Here is a 24,801-nt window from a genome sequence, read left to right on the forward strand (position 1 = left end):
CACACACACACACAAGCAAGAAATGAACAGATGTCTTAGAAAAGCAAGCAAGCAGAATATAGACAAAGAAATCTCCAAAGAGAAAACAGAACATAGAGAAGCATCAAGCAAAACACGATGACTTCAAGGCATTTTTACACTGCTCTCAGGCACCTCTTCTCTCAGAACTGCTCTCCAAGTCTAGGATAGTCCTTGTCACTATGTTGTTAAGAAATAAGTTTTAATTTTCCCAGAGGCCTGCAGCTTCTAGCTCCAAGCTAAATTAGAATCAAGACAGGTGAACATTATTATAGCAAACGCAATCTCTTGTAAGACCATGTCTTGTCCCTGAAAATGCTTTCTCCCTGACTACCTTCAATAGAGAACCAATGATCTGGAGATGGCCACCACCAAAAAAAAAAACAAACCAAAGGGTCCACACACCAAAAAATAAAAAATAAATTTTGTTAAAATTGAGAGAAAGTTTCAGAAAGCTTTGTTCAATTTTCTGCACACACTTTTCCCTAATTGTTGTTTTTTTCTATCACTCAGCATTATATGTTCATGTCCTCTACCAGGCATCAGAGTCAGCCACAGGGAATTTGACATGTTAATGTTTCAGAGATTACAAAGAAAAAGACCACGGAAAATCTAGAGGATTGCCTTTATTAAATTTAGCTAAACTGAAGACCCCCATACTTGGGAGACCCTTCCTCAAGCCTCCGGAAATCACGACCACCCAAAGATCACAAGAAACCATACCTGGATGCAATCAGCAGAGGCTTTATTAGGGAAGTAAGCCGGCGGTCAAAACGACAAGCTCTTTAGCTCCAAGAGCAGGGTTTTGGCCCGAGTGGTGGGTTAAAGGGTCTTTTATAGCATGGGGTGGGGGAAGGAAGGCATTTTCACGCGCTTACACATGAATGGTTGCATTTTCGCGTGCTTACACATGATTGGTTGTTTTACAAATTTTGAACATAGCACTGGGAAGACTAAGGGAGGGGTAACCAAGAACAGTGGAACATTTCAGAGAATCTAGCCCAAATGATCTAGAGTCATGTGAAAAATCACTCTGCACACTCATTCTTCTCAAAAATGTGGTTTTTACCATGCTATTGTGTCCCATCCTGCCATTTACCAACTATTTCAGATTAACTATCTTTGCTTTTTTTCCGGCTATAGCCCCACCTAGGTAGCAGCATCTTTTATCTGTGGTCAGGAATGTGTCTTCCTGCCTTGGGCGAGGCTTGAGGAATGTAATCCAGCAAGTGTCCTTCACCTGGAATGTGAAGGCCTGAAATCTTATTTTTAGTTCCGAGTTCTGTAAGGCGAAAAATCTATACATATTTCATAAAATGGCCTTTATAATTTTTCACTCTACAAAACCACAAGTTTTACACATGTGGATTTTATCCTAGTAAACATATCAAAATCTTTGGGAAATTCATGTGGTATCATCTTAAGACTCTAGACTGACTGCTAGGTGAAGCACATCTAAGACCAGTTGGAAAAAGTCCATGAATGGGTCAAAAAATAAGTTGATGTTGCAACCATGATTCATAGTAGGTTGGTTGATGTGGTCCAATCAAGACTGAATTGCCAACACGAATTAAATAACACATTTTGTGCCCTTCCCCCAGCCTGCCAGCCTGCCAGCCTGAGCTGGACCAAACACTGTTTACCACCAGAGACCAAACAATAGGGCATGGGATGCATTACATTGCAGGCCTTGGCACCCTGCAGTCTGTTACAAGAGCTAAGAAGAATGGACCGCCTGCTGAGCTTGCCTTGACACCTTGATCCCTGCTATCTCCTTACCCAGCCCCTGGGTAAGAGACTCTGGGGGTGGGTCTTACCCTTTATATGTGAAAGCAAAATATTAAACTTTGGGCCTTGATCAGAATACGTTGTCTTGGTCCCACATTTCTCTCGCCCCCCATCCCCCTTTCATTCCCAGCCTTCCTCTCACATGAACCTGGTACCCATAGCTGCTGGCAGCTACAGAATGACACCCACCCATGGAACCTGAGAATGAAAGACCAGCTGAGGAACATTGTCTTGGTGGAACTTCACGAAAAATGGAAGAAAAAGCACCGTATCTGGAGCACTTGGTAAACAAGGAACGGCACTGATGCTGGCTAAGTTATGGCTGTGTTTACAGGAAGTGGGTTTCAATGGGATACAGGTCTAGATTTGAGTGAGTATTGACCTGATGCAAGCTCATCTAGGAGGTGACAGTGAGTTGGGGATAGGAGAATATTCAGCAAGCCCAAGAGCTGCCTCAGTCGAGGGGAGCAGGGTTTAAAAGAATTTGAAAACTAAAAAGGGCAGAGCACTGAATAGTATCCATAATTCTGACTTCTTTGTTTGTTTGTCCTTGGCTCACCAATGTCCACGTGTCTCAATTGTGTGCTTCTAGTTTCATTATCGGAATGATTGGTGGTCTATGTTTTATGGTGTTCTATGTTTGATGTTCAAAAGATCGCTAAAATTGCTTGATCCAACCCTTGGTCTAGTTTAACTTGGTTTCAGAGGCAGTTTTAATATGCAGAGCAGCGGCTGATAAGTTTCCTTAACACCTGTAGCTAGGAGTTGAGCTGTGCTGGAAAAGCCTTTCTAACAGTTAATTGTCTGTATAAGCTACTTTTAAAGGGACCAGCAGGATTTTGGGATTCTGTAAAAAAGTTAAGAGTTGTTTGTCCTAGAAAAATTTCGGTGACAAGTTGCTTTTATCTTGAAATTACAGCTAGAAAAAGCAAGACATTTTGTTTGGTTTAAATATATAAAATGGCCAGGCAGTGGTGGCACACACCTTTAATCCCAGCACTTGGGAGGCAGAGGCAGGCGGATTTCTGAGTTCGAGGCCAGCCTGGTCTACAGAGTGAGTTCCAGGACAGCCAGGGCTACACAGAGAAACCCTATATCGAAAAACCAAAATAAATAAATAAATAAATAAATAAATAAATAAATAAATAAATAAATAAAATGTGTTGTCACTTCATTCTTGTTTCTGATTGGTTTTAATGGCATAAATATGTTCTGCATGCCTTGGTTATTGGCCTATAAGTTATTGGATATGATTAAAAAATTTACAACCTTGGTAACACAAAGTTGACTTAAGATTGGTAACTCAAGGTTAGAGTCATTCAGAAGCCAGATGTATAAAGATAAGATTTAAGAACATTGCCTCTTTAGTGAGATATTAAAAGCTTCACTATCATGCATTCATATATAAGAACGGGCAACAAAACCTTGTAACATAAAGGTAATTACTTGGTGTTGATTTTAGAGGAAATAGATTGCTTAAAAATTGGTTTTGTTTCTCAAAATTATGATTATACTCTAATGTTATTAAAGAAGCTTAAATATGTAGTTAAACTGCCAATATTCCATTGGCTACAGTTGGCAGTTCAATCAAGAGTTTGAGGGTTTTTTTTGTTTTTTTTTTTTTGTTTTTTTTTCCGACAGGGTTTCTCTGTATAGCCCTGGCTGTCCTGTAACTCACTCTGTAGACCAGGCTGGCCTTGAACTCTGAAATCTGCCTGCCTCTGCCTCCCAAGTGCTGGGATTAAACTTGTGATTTGCCCATTTTTATAAAAAAAATGATACAGCACATGGAGTTAAAGTTTTTTAAAAAAAGAATAAAAAACCTTGCAGCACAGTACAGGTCTAGTCAGGCCTCAGAAAACAGGGGAGATAAAGAACATTTACATTCGAACTAAAAGAAAATGCAGACTGAGCTCACCAGATGCTTAGTTGCCAAACATTCCTTTTGTCCTGGGTCTTCACAACCAGCTCCTAGAAAGGTGTTTCTTGCTGGGGAGGAGGGGTAATTCTAAGACCCAAAGATGTTTTCAACAGTCTGTGGGCCAAGAGTTATAATGGTTAAAAGTATGCCTACTTCCCTCCATGATGTTATAGCTGTACCTGTTAACAAAAAAAAAAAAAAAAAAAAAAATCTTCAATTTATTTTGGTTCCTTTGTATTTTCTTCCTTCAAAAGTTGTTTAAAATGGTATGCTTTTGGTTCCTCTAATGTATGTAACAATATTTAGAGGACAAGGTTGCCTTCAGCTTGGCTTTTATCTGATATTCTCACTCAGCTAAAAAAGAATGGTTATTGAATTAATCCAAAACAAAGTTCAAAGGTAAGATTTATAAAATTAATGACGCATTACAGCCTGACTTGCCTACTCCAGCTGCCATTCCAGTAAATACATATAGAATTATTATAGATGTAAAATATTGTTTTTATACCATTCCTTTATATTTCTGGTAAAGGTGGGAGGTTTGCATTCAGTAATTTTGTTAGCAATTTTTGAGAGTCCATGAAGAGATAGTGTTAGAAAAGTTTGCCTCAAAAATGGTTAATTGCTTTAATATATATATACATATATATATATGTATATGTTGCTTTAATAGAAAAATTAAGAGCTTAAATCTTTTAGTGTATATTATTCATTGTGTGATACTTTATTAGTGGATCTCTCTAAAGAAATTTTTCTGCAAGCCTTTGCTCCAATATAACAAGCTTTAAAAATTTTGGAATACTTCTTGCTCCAGAAAAAATTCAAAGGCAGGATCTTTTCAATATTTGAGACCTCAGTTATATCCTAAACAGATTGTGACACAGAAAATTCCAATAAAAATACATAGTTGGGGCTAGAGAGATGGCCCAGCCATTAAAGGCTATTTTCATAACTAAAAATATAAGAATTGAATTCCAGCAACAACATGGTGGCTCACATTGATTTGTGATGGGATCTAGTGCCCTATTCTGGCTTGTAGGTGTATATGCAAAAAGAAAAATGTTTGCTTTTAAATTAATTTGTGTTTAATGATTTTCAAAATTTGTTAAAAGATATTAATTGGCTAAAACAATCTTCCAAGCAAATGGTCCCAAGAAACAAGCTGGAGTAGCAATTCTAATATCAAATAAAATCATTTTTCAACCAGAAGTAATCAAAAAAGATAAAGAAGGACACTTCATATTCATCAAAGGAAAAATGTACCAAGAGGAACTTGCAATTCTGAACATCTATGCCCCAAATGCAAGGGCACCCACATACATAAAAGAAACTTTACTAAAGCTTAAAGCATACATTGCACCCTACACAATAATAGTGGGAGATTTTAACACCCCACTCTCAGCTATGGACAGATCATGGAAACAGAAACTAAACCGAGACACAATGAAACTAACAGAAGTTATGAACCAATTGGACTTAACTGACATCTATAGAACATTTCACCCTAAAACAAAAGAATATACCTTCTTCTCAGAACCTCATGGTACCTTCTCCAAAATAGACCATATAATTGGTCACAAAACAGGCCTCAACAGATACAAAAAGATTGAAATAATCCCTAGTACCTTATCAGACCACCATGGACTAAGACTTGTCTTTGACATGGACAAAAACAACAGAAAGCCCATATACACTTGGAAACTGAACAATGCTCTACTCAATGATAACTTGGTCAAGGAAGAAATAAAGAAAGAAATTAAAGACTTCTTAGATTTAAATGAAAATGAGGACACATCATATCAAAACTTGTGGGACTCACTGAAAGCAGTACTAAGAGGAAAAATCATAGCTCTAAGTGCTCCCAAAAAGAAATTGGAAAGAGCATACATTAACAACTTGACAGCAAACCTGAAAGCATTAGAACAAAAAGAAGCTAATATACCCAAGAGGAGTAGACAGCAGGAAATAATCAAACTCAGGGCTGAAATCAACCAAGCTGAAACAAAAAGAAGTATACAAAATATCAACAAAACCAGAAGCTGGTTCTTTGAGAAAATCAACAAGATAGACAAACCCTTAGCCAGATTAACCAAAGGGCTCAGAGACAGTATTCAAATTAATAAAATCAGGACTGAAAAGGGAGACATAACAACAGAAACAGAGGAAATTAAAAATATCATCAGATCCTACTACAAAGGCCTATACTCAACAAAATTGGAAAATCCGGATGAAATGGACATTTTTCTAGATAGATACCAGGTACCAAAGTTAAACGAGGAGCAGATAAATCATCTAAACAGTCGCATAACCCCTAAAGAAATACAAGCAGTTATTAAAAACCTCCCTATCAAAAAAAGTCCAGGACCAGATGGTTGTAGTGCAGAATTCTATCAGACCTTCCAGGAAGAGCTAATACCAATTCTCTTCAAACTATTCCACAGAATAGAAACAGAAGGAAAAATACTCAATTCGTTCTATGAAGCTACAATTATGCTCATACCTAAGCCTCACAAAGACCCAACAAAGAAGGAGAACTACAGACCAATCTCTCTTATAAATATCGATGCAAAAATACTCAATAAAATTCTCGCAAACCGAATCCAAGAACACATCAAAGCAATCATCCATCATGATCAAGTAGGCTTTATCCCAGGAATGCAGGGATGGTTCAATATTCGGAAATCCACCAATGTAATCCACTACATAAATAAACTCAAAGAAAAAAACCACATGATCATCTCACTAGATGCTGAAAAAGCATTTGACAAAATACAACATCCCTTCATGTTAAAAGTCTTGGAAAGATTAGGAATTCAATGTCCATACCTAAACATAGTAAAAGCAATATACAGCAAGCGAGTAGCAAACATCAAACTAAATGGAGAGAAACTTGAAGCAATCCCACTAAGATCAGGGACCAGACAAGGCTGCCCACTCTCACCCTACCTATTCAATATAGTACTGGAAGTCCTAGCTAGAGCAATTAGACAACAAAAGGAAGTGAAAGTGATACAAATAGGAAAGGAAGAAGTCAAAATTTCACTATTTGCGGATGATATGATAGTATACTTAAGCGACCCTAAAACTTCCACCAGAGAACTCCTAAACCTGATAAACAACTTCAGTAAGGTGGCTGGATATAAAATCAACTTAAACAAATCAGTAGCCTTCCTATACTAAAAAGATAAACAGGTTGAGAAAGAAATTATGGAAATGACACCCTTCACAATAGCCACAAATAATATAAAATATCTTGGAGTGAATCTAACTAAGTAAGTGAAAGATCTGTATGACAAGAACTTCAAGTCTTTGAAAAAAAAATCAAAGAAGATCTCAGAAGATGGAAAAATCTCCCATGTTCCTGGATTGGCAGGATTAATATAGTAAAAATGGCCATCTTGCCAAAACAATCTATAGATTCAATGCAATCCCCATCAAAATTCCAAATCAATTCTTCATAGAGATAGAAAGAGCAATTTGCAAATTTATTTGGAACAACAAAAACCCCAGGATAGTGAGAACTATTCTCAACAACAAAAGAACTTATGGGGGAATCACCATCCCTGACCTCAACCTATACTACAGGGCAATAGTAATAAAAACTACATGGTATTGGTACAGAGACAGACATGAAGATCAGTGGAATAGAACTGAGGATCCAGAAATGAGCCCACATACCTATGGTCACTTGATCTTTGACAAAGGAGCTAAAACCATCCAGTGGAAAACGGACAGCATTTTCAGCAAATGGTGTTGGTTCATCTGGAGGTCAACATGTAAAAGGACGCAAATCGATCCATTCATATCTCCTTGTACAAAGCTCAAATCCAAGTGGATAAAAGACCTTCACTTAAAACCAGATACACTGAAACTAATAGAAGAGAAGGTGGGAAAGACCCTTGAATACCTAGGCACAGGGGAAAAGTTCCTGAACAGAACACCAATGGCTTATGCTCTAAGATCAAGAATTGACAAATGGGACCTCATCAAATTGCAAAGCTTCTGTAAGGCAAAGGACATTGTCAATAAGACAAATCGGCAACCAACAGACTGGGAAAAGATCCTAACTAATCCTACATCCGATAGAGGGCTAATATCCAAGATATACAAAGAATTCAAGAAATTATACTCCAGACAACCATATAACCCTATTAAAAAATGGGGTACAGAGCTAAAAAAAGAATTCTCAACAGAGGAAACTCGAATGGCTGAGAAACACCTTAAGAAATGCTCCACATCCTTAGTCATCAGGGAAGTGCAAATCAAAACAACCCTGAGATACCACCTCACACCAATCAGAATGGATAAGATCAAAAACTCAGGTGATAGTAGATGCTGGTGAGGATGTGGAGAAAGAGGAACACTCCTCCATTGTTGGTGGGATTGCAAGCTGGTACAACCACTCTGGAAATCAGTCTGGCGGTTCCTCAGAAAGCTGGACATAGCATTACCTGAGGATCCAGCTATAGCACTCCTGGGCATATACCCAGAAGATGCTCCAACATGTAATAAAGACATATGCTCCACTATGTTCATAGCAGCCTTATTTATAATAGCCAGAAGCTGGAAAGAACCAAGATGTCCCTCAACAGAGTAATGGATACAAAAAATGTGGTACATCTACACAATGGAGTATTACTCAGCTATTAAAAATAATGAATTTGAGAAATTTTTAGGTAAATGGATGGATCTAGAAATTATCATCTTGATTGAGTTAACCCAATCCCAAAAGAACACACAGGGTATTTACTCACTGTTAAGTGGATGTTAGCCCCAAACCTAGGATTAGCGAAGACTCAACCAGCAGACCACATGAATCTCATGAAGAAGGAAGACCATGAGGGGATGCCTCAGTTCTACTTAGAACGAGAAACAAAAATGCTCAAGGGAGCACATATGGAAACAAAACATGGGACAGAAACTGAAGGCGGGGCCATCAGGAGACCACTCCACCTTGGTATTCATCCCATGTACAGCCACCTAACCTAAACACTGTTGTGGATGGCTGGATGTGCATTCTGTCAAGGACATGATATAGCTGTCTCCTTAGAGGTCTGCCAAAGACTAACACACTCAGAGGACAATGCTCACATTTAACCACTGATATGATCAGGGGTTTCCCAATAGAGAACTTAGAGAGAGGACTGAAGGAGCAGAAAGGGTTTGTGACCCCAGGAGGAAAGCAACAATACCAAAAACCAGAGCCCCCCAGGGTCTAACCCACCAGCCAGGGAACACATAGGGAGGGACCCAAGACTCCAGTAGTATATGTAGGGGAGGATGGCCTTGTCGGGCATAGGTGAAAGCAGAGTTTCTTGGTCCCATAAAAAAGTAAACACAGAGTGGGGGGGGGGAATGTGAGGGTGGGGAGGGATAGTGGGGGGGTAGGTGCGATCACTGCCTCATAGAAACATGAGGAGGGGGATGGGATGGGAGGTTTCTGGGTGGTGGGAGGAAATGGGGTTAGGGGATAAAATCTGAAATGTAAATATTACAACCAATTTTAAAAAGGGGGGGGGGAAAGAAAAGTTGTTAGAACCAACATCTTTAAAAAAAATGTCAGCCCCCTTGGGGGGGGGAATTCTTTTTTCTTTCTTGATACTAAAACTTGTTCTGAGAATTGTATATTGCAGGAATACACAGCCTTGGTTTATCTACTCATCAAGCAAACTGAGCAGACCTGCCCAAACCTCCGATGTCCTGGAATTCCATCTGGATTCAGTGAAGACACAGCATCAGAGGCTTATCAACTTACTCTTCCCCTCACCCCTCTTCTAATATCTCAAAGCCCATAATCAGTTTGAAGAAGTTAAAGAAGAGTCAGTGCCCCTATTCCCTGGGCTTGGGGACTAATGTGGTTAATAATGGCCTGTCTTTCTAGGGAAAAGTAGTGGTTTTATTGGAACAGGGAGGATTAGCTAGGACTTATTGCATAGCCATAACCTATTGATAGAAATCTGTATAATTATTATCAAGAAGAAGTTATAATTTCTTAAATGGTACAAAATTTACTTTGATTTCAAATTTAAGATTTTCATTGGTACGAGCTCCTTATTAATATAAAAGTGAGATGAATATTGACACTCTCATGGGCAATGTGCCTGTATAACACATTTAGGAATACAAGGCCTAGACCCAGTCCTTCCTTAACTTTTTTAACTGATTTGGGATGGTTAACCTATGAGTTAAGGAACTATAGCAAATTTATGGCTTTGAGTTTATTGTTAGGAGGTTTCCCATATTTTATTTAGAAATAGCTGAGAGGAGTATACAGACAATAGTCCAGGTGACCTTACATGGATAGTTGGTTTTCAAAACGTCAGAAGTCCATAGAATTGACACTACAAAAATTTATATATTAATGTCCATTCTGATTAGAGACCTGTCTGCTCCTGACAGCTTCCTATTGTGAATTCTAAGAAGAAATTGAGCATCCTTGGAGTTATGCCAGTTGTGTGATGACAGCCACTAGGCAAGAATTGCCTCTTTCCATCTACAGACAAATTATGGTCCAGAAGAGGACACACATGCAAAATAGTCGACTGATTATATCTGCCTAGACAGAGTAATCAGCCCTTAATAATCCTGCATCACTAAGGTCTGTCAGAGGACTCTGGGCCAGAAGGCTGAAGATTTGATGCTCAAATGTTCGGTAGTATAGGGGCTTCTTCAAAGATCACCTCAGCTCTGCTTTTTGATGGATTACAAGTCTCAACCTCAGAGTATCCAACTGCTTCCTATACTGTCAACTTTAAATATTGCCTGTGGGAAGGTCTATAGTATGTCTAGTGGCCAGGGAAGACTAGAGCAAAATCTCTACCTATTACCTATATGGCTATGAGGGATCCTTCACCATTGCTTAGTAAGGCTTTGGAGATGTGGTAGATGTGTTCAGTTTAAGAAGAAGTACCCACACCTCCATCTGTGCTCTGTAATACAGCTCAATAAACATGTTGGTTTTTCAGAGTGCACTTTTGTGGAATTGTACCTACACTTTATTGGTAGGACCCTAGGAGATGATGTGTTCAGCGGTCTCTATAAATTGGCTAAGTTTTAGAAGCTACATTTAGTGCTTCCCATAACTTCAGTTAACTCAGTCATTCCGGATTTCTGACGGGGTTGAAGACCCATAGTTTCATAGCCAATCCTGGCTATTTACTTTGAGAGAAAAGATCTGAGTAGATAGTTTTCAGCTGACATTCATTCTAAAGCCAAAAAAAAAAAAGTGTTTTAGTTAGAAGAGATGACAGAGGTTCTGGTTAGTCAACAAAATGATGGACTGGGTATTAGGACTATCTTGTACCTCACTGGTACAATTACGAATAAGTATGCTCTAACTGTATTTTGAGAGAAAAGTTTTACTTTAACAGGAAGAGTGATATGTAGGAGGAGCTAAGTGGGAAGGAGTATTGATAGGAAGAGATGGAGTAAGGAGAGAAGATGAAGGAGAGGAGAAGCTAGGTGATGAGAGAGAGAAAGAGAGAGGGGGCATGGAGGCAGATGTTCACAGGTCTCCACCAGTCAAAGATAGTTTTTATATCTAGGTTGGGTATTGGGTTACGCTTCTGATTGAGCATTACCAAACTTATAAATCCTTTGATTAACATTTAAAAAAAATTGTACAAAAGCAAAAAGGAAAGGGGGGCATGGGACAGCGGTTTTTTAGGGAGGGGAAATGGGGAAAGTGGATGGCAACTTAAATGTAAATAAAATAAGAAAAAAAGAAATAGAAATAAATAACAAAATTAATAAAAAAAAAAGAAGTCTAGTTGAAGATTATGTCTTCTAGCCAGAATATAGAACCTAAATCCTGAACAATAATGGCTACCTAAATAGGACCTGAGCAATAATACCACCATTTGTGATGCAAATATCAATGGAGTAAATCTCATTGGGCCCTACCACTAGATGAAGAAACAGAGCAAAGTAATGGCTACTGATAGTGTGATAATCTTCCCCATGAATCAGTCTCCTAAATAATTGTCCAACACAGGACAATCATTTATAAAAGCATATACACAACAACAATAGTAAAAGGACTCATCACGTTATATTTATATATTTTTTCATTGTTGTGTAACTGTCCTTCAAGCAAATAAACTTCTGCCATCTTGGGCCATTCAATTCTGCAACCTAACAAAAGATCACCTCAGCTCTGCTTTTTGATGGATTACAAGTCTCAACCTCAGAGTATCCAACTGCTTCCTATACTGTCAACTTTAAATATTGCCTGTGGGAAGGTCTATAGTATGTCTAGTGGCCAGGGAAGACTAGAGCATAGTCTCTACCTATTACTTATATGGCTATGAGGGATCCTTCACCATTGCTTAGTAAGGCTTTGGAGATGTGGTAGATGTGTTCAGTTTAAGAAGAAGTACCCACACCTCCATCTGTGCTCTGTAATACAGCTCAATAAACATGTTGGTTTTTCAGAGTGCACTTTTGTGGAATTGTACCTACATTTTATTGGTAGGACCCTAGGAGATGAGGTAGATCATACTTATTTTATCCCTGGGAAGGACTTTAAGCAACTCTTGGCCCGAGTCAGAAGGATAAGTTTGGGAAGACCAATTATATTATACCTGGTATGGAGAAAAAGAAAAGCAGGTGAAGGAAAGAGTTTGTTTTATGTATGACAATATTTAAAGAAGAAATTTTGACATAGTGATTTGTTACTGAAGAGCTTGTAGGAATAATGACCAAAGCAGAGACAATGCAAAGAGTAGTGAGATATGTAGCTAAGGTACTATCACAGGGAAGAAGATGTCACTGGGGAAACCCAACACAGCACTTTTCTACGTTTTATAGAATGGCATGCTTACTTGATAAGTGGGCTCACCTTGTTTTGGGGGAGGAGGACAGAGAATTGCCAAAGGTCTATAGTAGGCATTGTAAGCCCTGGTGCCAAGGAGCAGCTACAGAGGCAGCCTGGCCAATGCTATGAGAAATAACATATATTTCAGGCTAAAGTAGGTTGACTAGGGGAGACTGGGAATTGAAGTGTGAGGTGGATAAGGTAGCAATAGGAAAGGAGGGTGAGGTTAGTGGCTTGAATATAGTTCTTTATTTAAATATGATAAAGAGACGGAGAATGGAGATGTTGGCTGCTTTTTTATAGCTAGCAGCCGCAAGTTGGAGAGGGTCCATATTAGAATAGTAATAGAAAGTCCCTCTTGGAACCCCACAACCTGAAACCTCTGGTAAGAATTAGAGAGTGATAAGGAAGGGAGTGATCCAGAAATGACTGTAAATGTGCCTTTGTTCAGACCTTTAATATAGAGAAAAAAAAAAAACCTATATCCAGCACAGTTACAGATGCCTGAACAGTGAGCCAATGCAGGAGACTATTGTAATCAGAGAATATTTAGCACCAGAGCTGTTGAAACCAGGGAAGACGTACAAATGAGCAATGAATCAACCCCTCACCACTAGGACTTTGTGGCTATGGGACATGAGAGCACATGGGATAAGCCTGAATGCAGCAATGCTGAATAATATAATGACTCACTCCTTCAGACAAAGGCTTCACAACATAAGTCAATCTGAGGGAAATTATTCCTGATAAATTAGCTCATGAGAACCCAAATTTAGGAACACTTGGTTACCCTCAGCTGAGGTGTTTATGAATACTATACTAGGGACTGAAAAATAATAGAAGTTACGCACATCCTAATAAGAAAATTAGAGACAGGGAAAGAATTGTTTGATTCCCAACTCACAGGCCCAGCCAGATTAAACTATGTTTAAACAAGAAGAAATTAATTTAGCCTGGACCACAAAGCATACATTGAGCATTAGTTCAACCCCATAGTAGAACATGGTATCTAAGAATTAGGTGAGGCTTTGGTTGATCTAGATGATTTAGTTCACCATGTAATCTGGATTAGAAAAGTGCTAAGGTGAAAAGGAGCTAGGGAGAGGAAGGGGTAAAGAAAAAGGGGCTCTCCAGGCCCCATAAGCACAGCTATGACTAGACTTGAATTATTTAGAAATTTCTAATGGCAAAATTGACGAGAAATTCAATGCTATATTGTTGAGCCTGTGGAGGGCCTTAAAGCCAGTCCAGCAATTCAACATTAAATTAAAGGTAAGGTCATAGAAGACATACAGGTGACTGCTACTGTTTTCACTGATGAGGATGAAGTACTCTCAAGCTGGGAGTTTCTCAGCACCTCCTTACATAGGATGGTTAAAGTTGTGATGGTGGGAAACACAAAGGGCAAAATGGAGGCCTTATGTTGAGTTGAATTGTTAGTTTCTTATCTATAGGCAGAATGCTTGGAGCTTCATCCATAAATAGTAGAATGGACATTTATTCATGTTAACTACCAAATTCATCAAGGCTAACATAGGATGAAGTGGATAGCTAAGGAGAGGAAATCATATAGATTAAAAAAGACAAAACTCATCTCTGGGTGTGAGTAATTACCCCTTATTCATATAATGTGTATGCCTAGTCCTTATGAAAGGACAGAGGTGTTTGGATATATGGTGATTATATAGGCTCATCTATTTAAATGCTTGGTTATTAGGAGTGTCACTATTTGAGAAGTATTAAGAGGTGTGGCTTTGTTGGAGTAGGTGTGTCCTTGTCAAAGAAAGTGTGTCACTGGGGCTGGGCTTTGAGGTTTCAAAAGCTTAAGCCATTATGTCTCCTCACAGCAATAGAACACTGATGAAGATGGATGCCCTAAAAGTAAACATACTATACCCTACTCTTGGGGAATTCCTGCTGAGAGTGTGAATGATAAAAGAAATTATAACTATACAGGGCAAGGTAGAAGCCCATAAAATTATCATCCTAAAGGAGCTGTGAACAACAAAAACTATAGGGTTTTCTGGGGTTCATGATAATATTACAGAAGCCATTAAGGAGTTTGAAAAGGTAAAGATTATTTACCCTAGCTGCTGAATCACAAGAACAGTTTATATTCACATGGTATAGATGACAGTGGATCTTCAGAGTACTTCCCAGAGACCTACAATTTATCATGTGTTGATAGTCAGGGATTTGGTCTGGTACCCTGTCTTCCCCCCATGAATACATTCCACAATGTAGATAATATAATGCTAAGGTCTGAGTGCTTTGCAATTTTAGAAGCTCATTTGGGAGATTTACAAATAAACCTGAAAGTAGGGATAGGAACTCAGACCACATAAGGTAGAGGATCCTGGTAGACAATAAGTTTTAAGATGTATTTTTGTGAAGTAAGGCATGATGCATGGTAAGATTGTTGAAAAAATATTGCAAAAATACCAGTGCCTCTGTAAAGAAATCATTTCAGGTATTTTAGCTGAAATGTTGTGCTCCTGTAAAAGTTTTGTGCTCCACGTTGCTCAGGTCACATATCCTCTTTGTGTTCTACCTTGCTCAGGTCACATGTCCTCTTTGTAATTTGATAAAAACAGGTGTCCTGTAGGTTTGGGATAGAAAAGCCAAAGAAGAGCCTGAGAAATCTGAGATACTTCTAGAAGAAGCTAAACAGTGGTATAACTCAACAACCTAATGTTGCCTTCTACTAAAAGTCACTCAGAGCCAATAGGCTATGATTGGGGCCTCTAACAACAATCAGGGAAAAGTACCCCAACATGATTTTTGTCGTAGTCAAAGAAACGTACAGATGCTATGTAAACAACATTAGGAAAGCAACTATTGGAAGTATATAAAGCCTTGTAACAGGTTGATCACTTTACTGGCTTCACATTCATTATCACAAAAACTATATATCACATATGAGTGTGACCTGAGGCCTTTTATCACATCCTTCCCTCATTTTGTGATAGAAAATGTCAGGCAAAACCTAAAACATGCTGTGATAGTGACATTAGTATTTACAGTATCTAGGGGACTAGTCAACAAATGCAATCACCGATTCTAAATGTATTTCAAACTATTGGGCCTCCCTGATCAACTTCTGTAGTTGACTCTCTTATGCAAACTGAACAAATGCTAGGATGGGCACTCTCAATTACTGCTGATTCCTGTTACATGAATGGTACTAGCAGTGGCTTCAAGCAGAATGGGTACTGGTAGTATCTGCAATATAAATAAGCACAAACACTATATAGCTAAAAAGAGAAAAAGAAAGTAGTCAGTAGTCTGTGCTGTTTTGTACTATTTGTACTGACAATTAGCCAGTATTCAAAGATCTGAACTTAAGAATAGATCAACAGGAGAGAAGTAGGATTGGTGATGAGATTTCCACTGTAGGGCAACAGATTTAAAAAATAATGACAGCAAGGTATTGCAGGTATTACAAATCCTGGTGATTTATCATGTAGCAGTCCATTACCTTTTGACTCCTCAATGGAATCAGGATGTTGATGGAATCCAAAAGGTGTAGACTATCTATTTACACATATTTAAAAGGAGTTCATTGGATTTATATAAATTTCAGGAGCCAGAACCAATGAAAAATACCCAAAGTTGCTGCTATTTCATTAAAATACTGACATGCAGCATAGTGTCCAATCCTGTTAGGCTTGTTCCATTTATAACTTTGATAGATATATATTAAGGAGAACTTATGCATAAGTCAACCTGTCTCATGAGGAATTAGCATAGAGATTATGGTCCAATATGGTTCTAAGTCCTCCTCCCAGCCAGTGAAGTGTACAAATAGATTCTTACTTACAAAGACACTACTATAAACCATATAGATGTCTTTTCCTGCAAGACAGTAAGAAAAGAGTCTACATCAAGGGTATGGTTCAACTCATTGGTTTTCTATGGTTGCCTACACAAAATTAATAGTGACAGTGTTACTCATTTTGCAAACATTTTTGTATAAACATGGGATGTAATGGTATGTCTACCTCTTCTACCCCTATTGAGGATATGGCTAGCTGAGAGAAAGAATGGCTTACTAAAACAGTAATTAAAGACCTGAAGTGCAGAAGGGACTTTATGTGGATGGGAAATGGACCTTCAAAAGACTGTATTATTGTTATACTAAATTCCCAGTTCCAGAGAGGGGTTATTCCACTATGAGATGTGATACAGGGAAGCCCCAGAGGAACCACAACTAGAAAGCCTATTGCTGAGGATGCTGGTTGTATGCTATAACTGGGTGGTAAAACCCTATTGCTAAAGTTACTTCATGCTGTAAGCATGGATGATGCAGAAATCTAGCTGAGACTAAGATGGAAACATCCAAATCACTACATACAAACATGAAACAATGTTCATAGTATATGAAAGTACTGTGCAGGGGACTGTTGCCAACATATCTGGCTAAGAACAGGCTGCATGATGGACACGGTAAGCAAGATATTTTCACTTGTGAAATAAACTGAGTTGCATATCTATAATGAACAAATTTCCAATTGGATTCAAGATCTGCTCCAGGGTGTGGAAATTGCATCCTATGTGGCAGGCTATAACCCCCAGTAATGAGGAAAGTTAAAGACACTACTGGAGAAGCCACTAGGTTTTTGGAAGGATTTAAACGACTAGAGAAGCTGCTTTCAACTAACATGCAAATAGACACAGACACACACAGACACACACACAGACACACCACACACACACACACACACACACACACACACACACACACACACACACACATATATATATATATATATATATATATATATATATATAGAGAGAGAGAGAGAGAGAGAGAGAGAGAGAGAGAGAGAGAGAGAGAGAGAATCTCCCACACAGGATTTCAGGTTGGCTCATCTTTAGCTCATGTGATCTCTATTACCAGTAAAGGTAAGTTATTTTATTTTTCTGGACCCAGAGTTTTTTTTTTTTTAAAGGGAGGGGTTAAGCCTAGCAGCAAGCAACTGATTTGAAGGAGGGACATTTCTCCATAAGGGACTACTTATTCCTTCCATCTATTTAATTTAGATATTTAATTCAAGTATATGATTTCTTTTTTAAATTTTTTCTTTTATTGGGTATTTTCTTTATTTATATTTCAAATGTTATCCCCTTTCCAGGTCTCCCCTTAGATGTTATCCCCTCTGCCCTACTATGACTTTAAGAGGGTATGCTCACCTACCCACCCATTTCCCCCTTCCCACCCCTTCTTGAAGTTACTTTTAAATTTTAAGATGGGAGATTGTGATAATTTCCTTTAAAAATTTGTGTAACATTCAGGAAAACAGAAAATGCTGTTCCAAGTTGAGGGAGCTATAGATCCCCAATGGTCTAGTCATCTCTAATGCCTGGGAGCTACATCCTTCACATAATTTCAATCTATTTTTACCAGTGACTTATTCACATAGAACTTTTTGTTCTTTGTTATTTGGTTGTCAGTCAATGGTTATAAAAGTGTTTTGATTCTCAATTGTTTTGCAGTAATCTCGTGTACTTCTGAAGTATCATTTTGAAGTGAACAAATATTGCATTTGGATACCACTGTGGTTTTAAATACAAAAAAAAAAAAAAAAAATAATCCCATCTACTAGTGCATAAATCTCAAATTATTTTGTCTCCCTTTAGATTTTAAATCTCGAATCTACCCATTACCAGTAGTGAACACTTAGGAAAATTGTTTAACTACTTAAATGTCCAGTTCCCCAGATTATTTATGATCTTCCTCACATATCATAAAGGGTTATCTTGAGAACTAAATATTATAATGAATAAAAATTATTTTATCACTGTGAATTCATAGCATATAGAAAAATATTTAATGTGTTTTAGCATTCTTATTATTTCTGTAACAATATATTACCATTATGTATACTACCGTTATATATGATATATAGTATAGAGTTATTATATATGCATATGCATATACATATATATTGTATTGGAATGGCTTGTTGACATTTCTGTTTATTTACAGAATAAAGTTTTTATGTTCTGTTAGTTCATTGCTTTCTTAAATTCAGTGATCATTAGAAATATGACCTTTAACCACTGAGTTAATCTCACTGTTCCTCAGTGTCCTCTTTCAGAAAATGAGAATAAATAAGAATCCTTCTTATAGTGCGTCTCTGAATGTTATATTAAACAGCCTATATGTGAAAATTTCAGTCTTTCCTATGTTAATGTATATTGTGATTCTTCAAGAAACCATTATATAATGCAGCATATTCCAAACCTCTGACTAAATTACACTTTTAGGAAAATAGCATCATTTTGGAAATCACTTGTAGCAAAGATAGCCAGTTTAAAAGGCTAAAAAGCATTTTGTGTGATTTCTTCAGCTTAAAGAAATGAAACATTTAGTAAAAAGAAGTTGAGTCACCTAAAAATATAATTTGAGTCTACTTCATTGATAAATACTCTTAATTCCTATAGATGTATAAAATTGAGGGACATATCTATAAAACATTATGTGGGAATAAAATCTTAAAAAATTTCTGACTTCCTATGCAAAAAAATCTCACATTATAAAATCATTAGCAGTCTGTGTATAGGGAAGAGTGAGAAAATACTAAACCCCAAGTTTTCACATTAAGCTTTGAGAATCAGCAGCAAAACAAACAAAATCAAAACAGAAAGGAAACTATTTTCCCTCTTGTCTTTTGGTCTTTTGAAGCATAGGAAACAAACAGAATCAACAGAATAAACATATCTCCATAATAGAGCATAAAATTTGGCAAGATTTCTTTGTCAAATGTTAGAATCTGTACTTCCAGGTTTGAGAGCAAGCAGTGTTTCCTTGGACAATAATCTCTTACCTGTAAGATGAGATCATTATTTTGAACTACCATGAGGTTCAATGGTTCAATGGTTGCACTTTTTTTTTATAATGTAGGTAATTGGTAAATAGTAGTGTTATATTCTTTCCAGATCTTGCACATAAGAAATATAGACTCCATTCTGTATCCCAACTTTTTTCCAAATTAACATACTAATATCACTTGTGGCTTCAATAGAAGGAAAATTTGGGGGATCTGGACTTTGGTAGTGGGCTCTGGAAAAAGAATGTGCAAAACTGTGCAAAGGGGAACAGTGTCAAATTGACAAAAGGAGACAGTAATTTTTTTCTGTCCCCAATTTAACTCAGTGAGTTAATTTTTTTCTATTCTCCATTAATTTTACCTGTTTGCTTTTATTTGAGTGAAAATCTCTACTTTTTTACTTCTGGATTAGTCCAATAATAACATATTTTTATCACTTACATTGCTAAAACTTGAAAATCAGTATTCTATTTTGATGTGTAAAAGTGAAAAGTAGATGTTTGTATTCTTCTAGGTTTGCACATGCAAAACTAAATAAGTTTCTTGGCCTTTGGTGTCCTAGAGTTAATATTCGTTAATTCTCTCCCTATTTTTAAGGGTTTTTTTTTTTGTTGTTTTGTTTTTGTTTTTGTTTTTGTTTTTGTTTTTTGTTTTGTTTTGTTTTGTTTTTCGAGACAGTGTTTCTCTGTATAGCCCTGGCTGTCCTGGAACTCACTCTGTAGACCAGGCTGGCCTCAAACTCAGAAATCCGCCTGCCTCTGCCTCCCAAGTGCTGGGATTAAAGGCGTGCGCCACCACCGCCCGGCTTATTTTTAAGTTTTCTATTAGCATATATTAATTATAAATCACAATGCTCTTATTATGATAGTTCATTCTTATGTAAAGTTTTGATCATATTTACCTGTTACTCATTTGTATTCTCCCACTCCTTCATTAGATCTTTTTTCTCCTAACTAACCTCCCTTTCTATTTTTATGTCTTTTGTTGCTGTTAGTTGGTAATTCAATGAGTTTCATTAGGATTACTTACAAGACTATAGGTGAGAAGTAAGATTTAATTTTTGATATAAATTAAACAAGCATATCCATCCTATTAAAATGCAAATTTACTTTAATAAATAATAAAATTTTATGCATGATGCAATTGTTTTAAAATAAGTTTGCTTGTGATTTATCATCAGTAAAATGAATTGCATACATATTTTATAATTTATTAGTCATGTTTCTCTAGATGAACAGAATCAATAGAATCAAACATATACTAAAAAGGCAATTTATTCAATTGGTTTACATGGCTTGGTAGTCCAACAGTGGCAGTCGATACATGTGAAAGAATTAGATTCAGGTAGCTACCCAGTGCAAGATACCAGATGCCTCACTACTCCTATATAGTGCTTAAGTCCTAGGATACTCCTGTAAAGCTGCTGTTATTTATCATGATTTGAAAGACTGAGAAACATTGGGATCCTATATCCTTTATGAGAAGCAGGCAAATATATATGGCTTTTTCCTTCGACCTCTTCATATTTGGACTGTTTCTGGAAGATGTGACACACTATAAAGGGTATTGTTCTTTTCTCACTTAATCTTCTATGCCACACCTTCATAGTCCACTAGAAGATGTGTCACATAGTTGATGCCAGATAGATTCATGTTGGCAACCAAGACTAATGATCACACTTATATAGCCAGTATTATAAACAAATGTCTTTGGTAAAACGTTCTCACAAGTGGAAAAAAAAGTTTAACAAGTGCTAATATAAAATACAGAAAAGCATATGATTGCAACAACCAGTCCAAAGAGAATAATATTTAAAATAGAGAAATATAGTAATTGGTTTGATTGATGATTTCCATATAAAGAATGATATCAAGAGTAGCTATTTTTAGGCCAAAAATCTGTAATCTATAAATGGTGTTAAAGTTATACATGAATAAAGTACAGTTGTGGAAAACTATCTTTATAACCCCTGAAGTTTCTCAGTGTTTGGGCATATCATTTAAGAGTGGATAAATTTATTTTTATTTAGGTGTCACTATGTGGTATTGGCTGCTCTGAAATTTACTACAAGACTAGATTGGCCTGGAAATCATAGAGATACTCCCTCTCTTGCCTTCCAAGTGATGGAATTAGATGTAGGTACCCCCATGCCTTGTTCAGTTTCAAGTTTTTAAATATGAAAATATTCATCTTTCTGTCTGATCACATTTGAAAAAAATTGTATCTACAGTAGTAGTAGTAGTAGTAGTACTCAAATGCCATATTTTTCAAGATCCATCTTCTACTTTGCCATCATGGGATGTATAGCCATCAATAAGTAAGTGGGTAAAGGAAGTTGGATTTATTTGATATTGTGTGAAGTACATGTACTTTAGCATAGAATACACTACATTATAATTTATTCTCAACTATAAAGTTATGGTTGTCTAGAAGTTATATGTCTAATCCTGAATGGCTTTTACCTTTCTTTACATTCTTAATATATTCCCAGAGACAGTGCCAACTTCTCCAATGTTTTGCTTCTTCTGAGATACATGAACAATGCAATATGGACTCACACCTAAGGCTGAGTGTCCATTAATCAAGAATTTTCTTTACAAAACTTCTTTCTATGCCTATATTCAATTCTCCATCCCACTTTGACCACTAATTGCTTATTTATAAAGTTAGAAAGAAGATATAGTCATACCCCATAACTAGTGAAGAACTTGGTAGTTTAAGTCCACTGGTAACATTTTCTGGTAAGTGGTGTGGAGGAGGTATAATCTTAGTAAAAAGAGACATGATCTTCTATTTAATAAGTAGAAGAAGGTCTTCAATGTGACTATGCTATTGTCACCTGATAGTTTTAGATTAGACAAGAGCAGGCATTTAAAAGTTAGGGAAAATAGTAATATACATGGTTGTAAGCACCTGTATTTTCAGTCCTGGAGGCCTGAAATAGGCAGATTAGCAATTTGAAGTCACTCTGGGCTCTATGTATAGACAGTATCTCAAAATAAAAAAAATAATTAATTAGTTAATTATATAATTTAAAGTATTAAACATAAAGAGGAAAATGTAGCCTGGAGAAAGATGAGAGAATGGTAAATAAAGATGGGCGAGAAAATAGTCAATGAGAAAAAATAGGAAAATCTTAAGAAGATTTGGGTATTAGGGCACAAAACAAAACACCACAGGAATTACAGGAATGGCTCAGCAGTAATAGTACCAGCTACTCTTTCAGAGGACTCACTTTAATTCCCAGCACCAGCAACCAGATGTCCTAGAGTTTTAGGGAATACAATATATACCTGGAGTCTTCTGCGACCTCCATATCTACACAAAACATACTAACAGATGAAAGCAAAATACCTGTACATATAAAATAAAATGACAATAATAAAATCACATGACAGTGCAAATCAACTATCAGATAGTGGCTTGAAAAAGGGATATGGGGAGACATTAAAATCAAGGTTTTAATTATTGTTCCATGGTCTGTTAACTCTTGCTGTTCTTTGTACTTTAATATTAGTTGTGAAAACTATAAAGTCTCTTTCCTGTAGAAAATCATAGTAGGTAGAACTGTTCAGCACTTTTTATGACTAGAACACAGAAAGTCATGCTGATCCTCCCTCTTTTCCATTAAAGACACTTATTTCACAAATGTCTTGAAACATCTGGAAGAAGAGGCTTTTTAGAGCTTTCTCTGTCTATTACTATTCTCCAATGTTTTTACTGGCCAAACCTTCACAGAGATGACCATTATGGAAAGAATAAAAAACTGAAAACAGACTTTAAAAAAAACCTTTTTGTTGGTACTTGTGGCTGGGGCAGACACGTATCTGGTCTGCTCCCATGAAGAAACCATATTCTGAGACATCCTAGAGGAGCAACTGAATTCAGAGCAGCATACACCATATCCTGAGACATCTTAGAGGAGCCACTGGACTCAGAACAGTGGACACCATATCTTGAGACATCCTAGAGGAGCCACTACACTCAGAGCAACAGACACCTGGCTGGTCTGCTCCTGTGAAGACACCTTATCCTGAGACATCCTAGAGGAGACCCTGTACCCAGAGCACCGGACACCTAGCTAGCTGGTCTGCTACCTTGGAGACACCATATACTGAGACATCCTAGAGAAGCCACTCTACTCAGAGCAGCTGGAGCTCAGGATCACAGGATCACAGAGACATCTGGACCCTGAGGAGTTCTGACAAATCAAGATAACTGGAAAGGCAGGATTCAGTCAGAGACATTGAGTGCAGGTAGAACTAGAGGTAACCAGATGGCAAAAGGCAAGCACAAGAATATAAGCAACAGAAATCAAAGTTACTTGGCATCATCAGAAGCCAGTTCTCCCACCACCTTAGCAAGCCCTGAACACCTCATCACACCAGAAAAGCAGGATTCTGAATTAAAATCTTTTCTCATGATGATGATAGAGGACTTTAAGAAGGACATAAATAACACTCTCAAAGAATTTGAGGAGAACACAGGTAAACAGGTAGAAGCCCTTTAAGAGGAAACACAAAGGTCCCTTAAAGAATTGCAATAAAACACAAACAACAGGTGAAACAGGTAAAGGAATTAAACAAAACCATCCAGAATCTAAATATGTAAGTAGAAACAATAAAGAAATCTCAAAGGGAGACTACCCTGGAGACAGAAAACCTAGGAAAATGATCAGGAGTCATAGACGCAAAAATCACCAAGAGAATACAAGAGATAGAAGAGAGAATCTCATGTGCAGAAGATACCATGGAAAACATTGACACAACTGTCAAAGAAAATGCAAAATGCAAAAATCTCCAAACCCAAAATATCCAGGAAATCAAGGACACAATGAGAATGCCAAACAAAAGGTTAATATGTATAGGTGAGGGTGAAGACTCCCAAGTTAAAGGGCCAGTAAATATTTTCAACAAAATTATAGAGGAAAACTTCCCTAAACTAAAGAAAGAGATATCCATAAATATACAAGAAGCCTACAGAACTTCAAATAGACTAGACCAGAAAAGAAATCCCTACCATCACATAATAATAAAAACATCAAATGTACAAAACAAAGAAAAAAATACTAAAAGCAGTAAGGGAAAAAGGTCAAGTAACATATAAAGGCAGACCTATAAGAATTACACCAGAATTCTCACCAGAGATTAGAAAAGCCAGAAGATCCTGGACTGATATCATAGAGACCCTAAGAGAACACAAATGCCAGCCCAGACTACTATACCCAGCAAAACTCTCAATCACTATTGATGGAGAAACCAAGATATTCCATGACAAAACCAAATTTACACAATATCTTCCCATAAATCCAATACTTCAAAAGATAATTAATGGAAAACTCCACACAAGGAGGAAAACTACAACCTAAAAAGACAAGCAAGTAGTCTTTCAACAATCCCAAAAGAAGATAGCTACACAAACATAAT

Source organism: Arvicanthis niloticus, chromosome X (genome assembly GCF_011762505.2).
Source record: "Arvicanthis niloticus isolate mArvNil1 chromosome X, mArvNil1.pat.X, whole genome shotgun sequence".
Lineage (NCBI taxonomy): Eukaryota > Metazoa > Chordata > Mammalia > Rodentia > Muridae > Arvicanthis > Arvicanthis niloticus.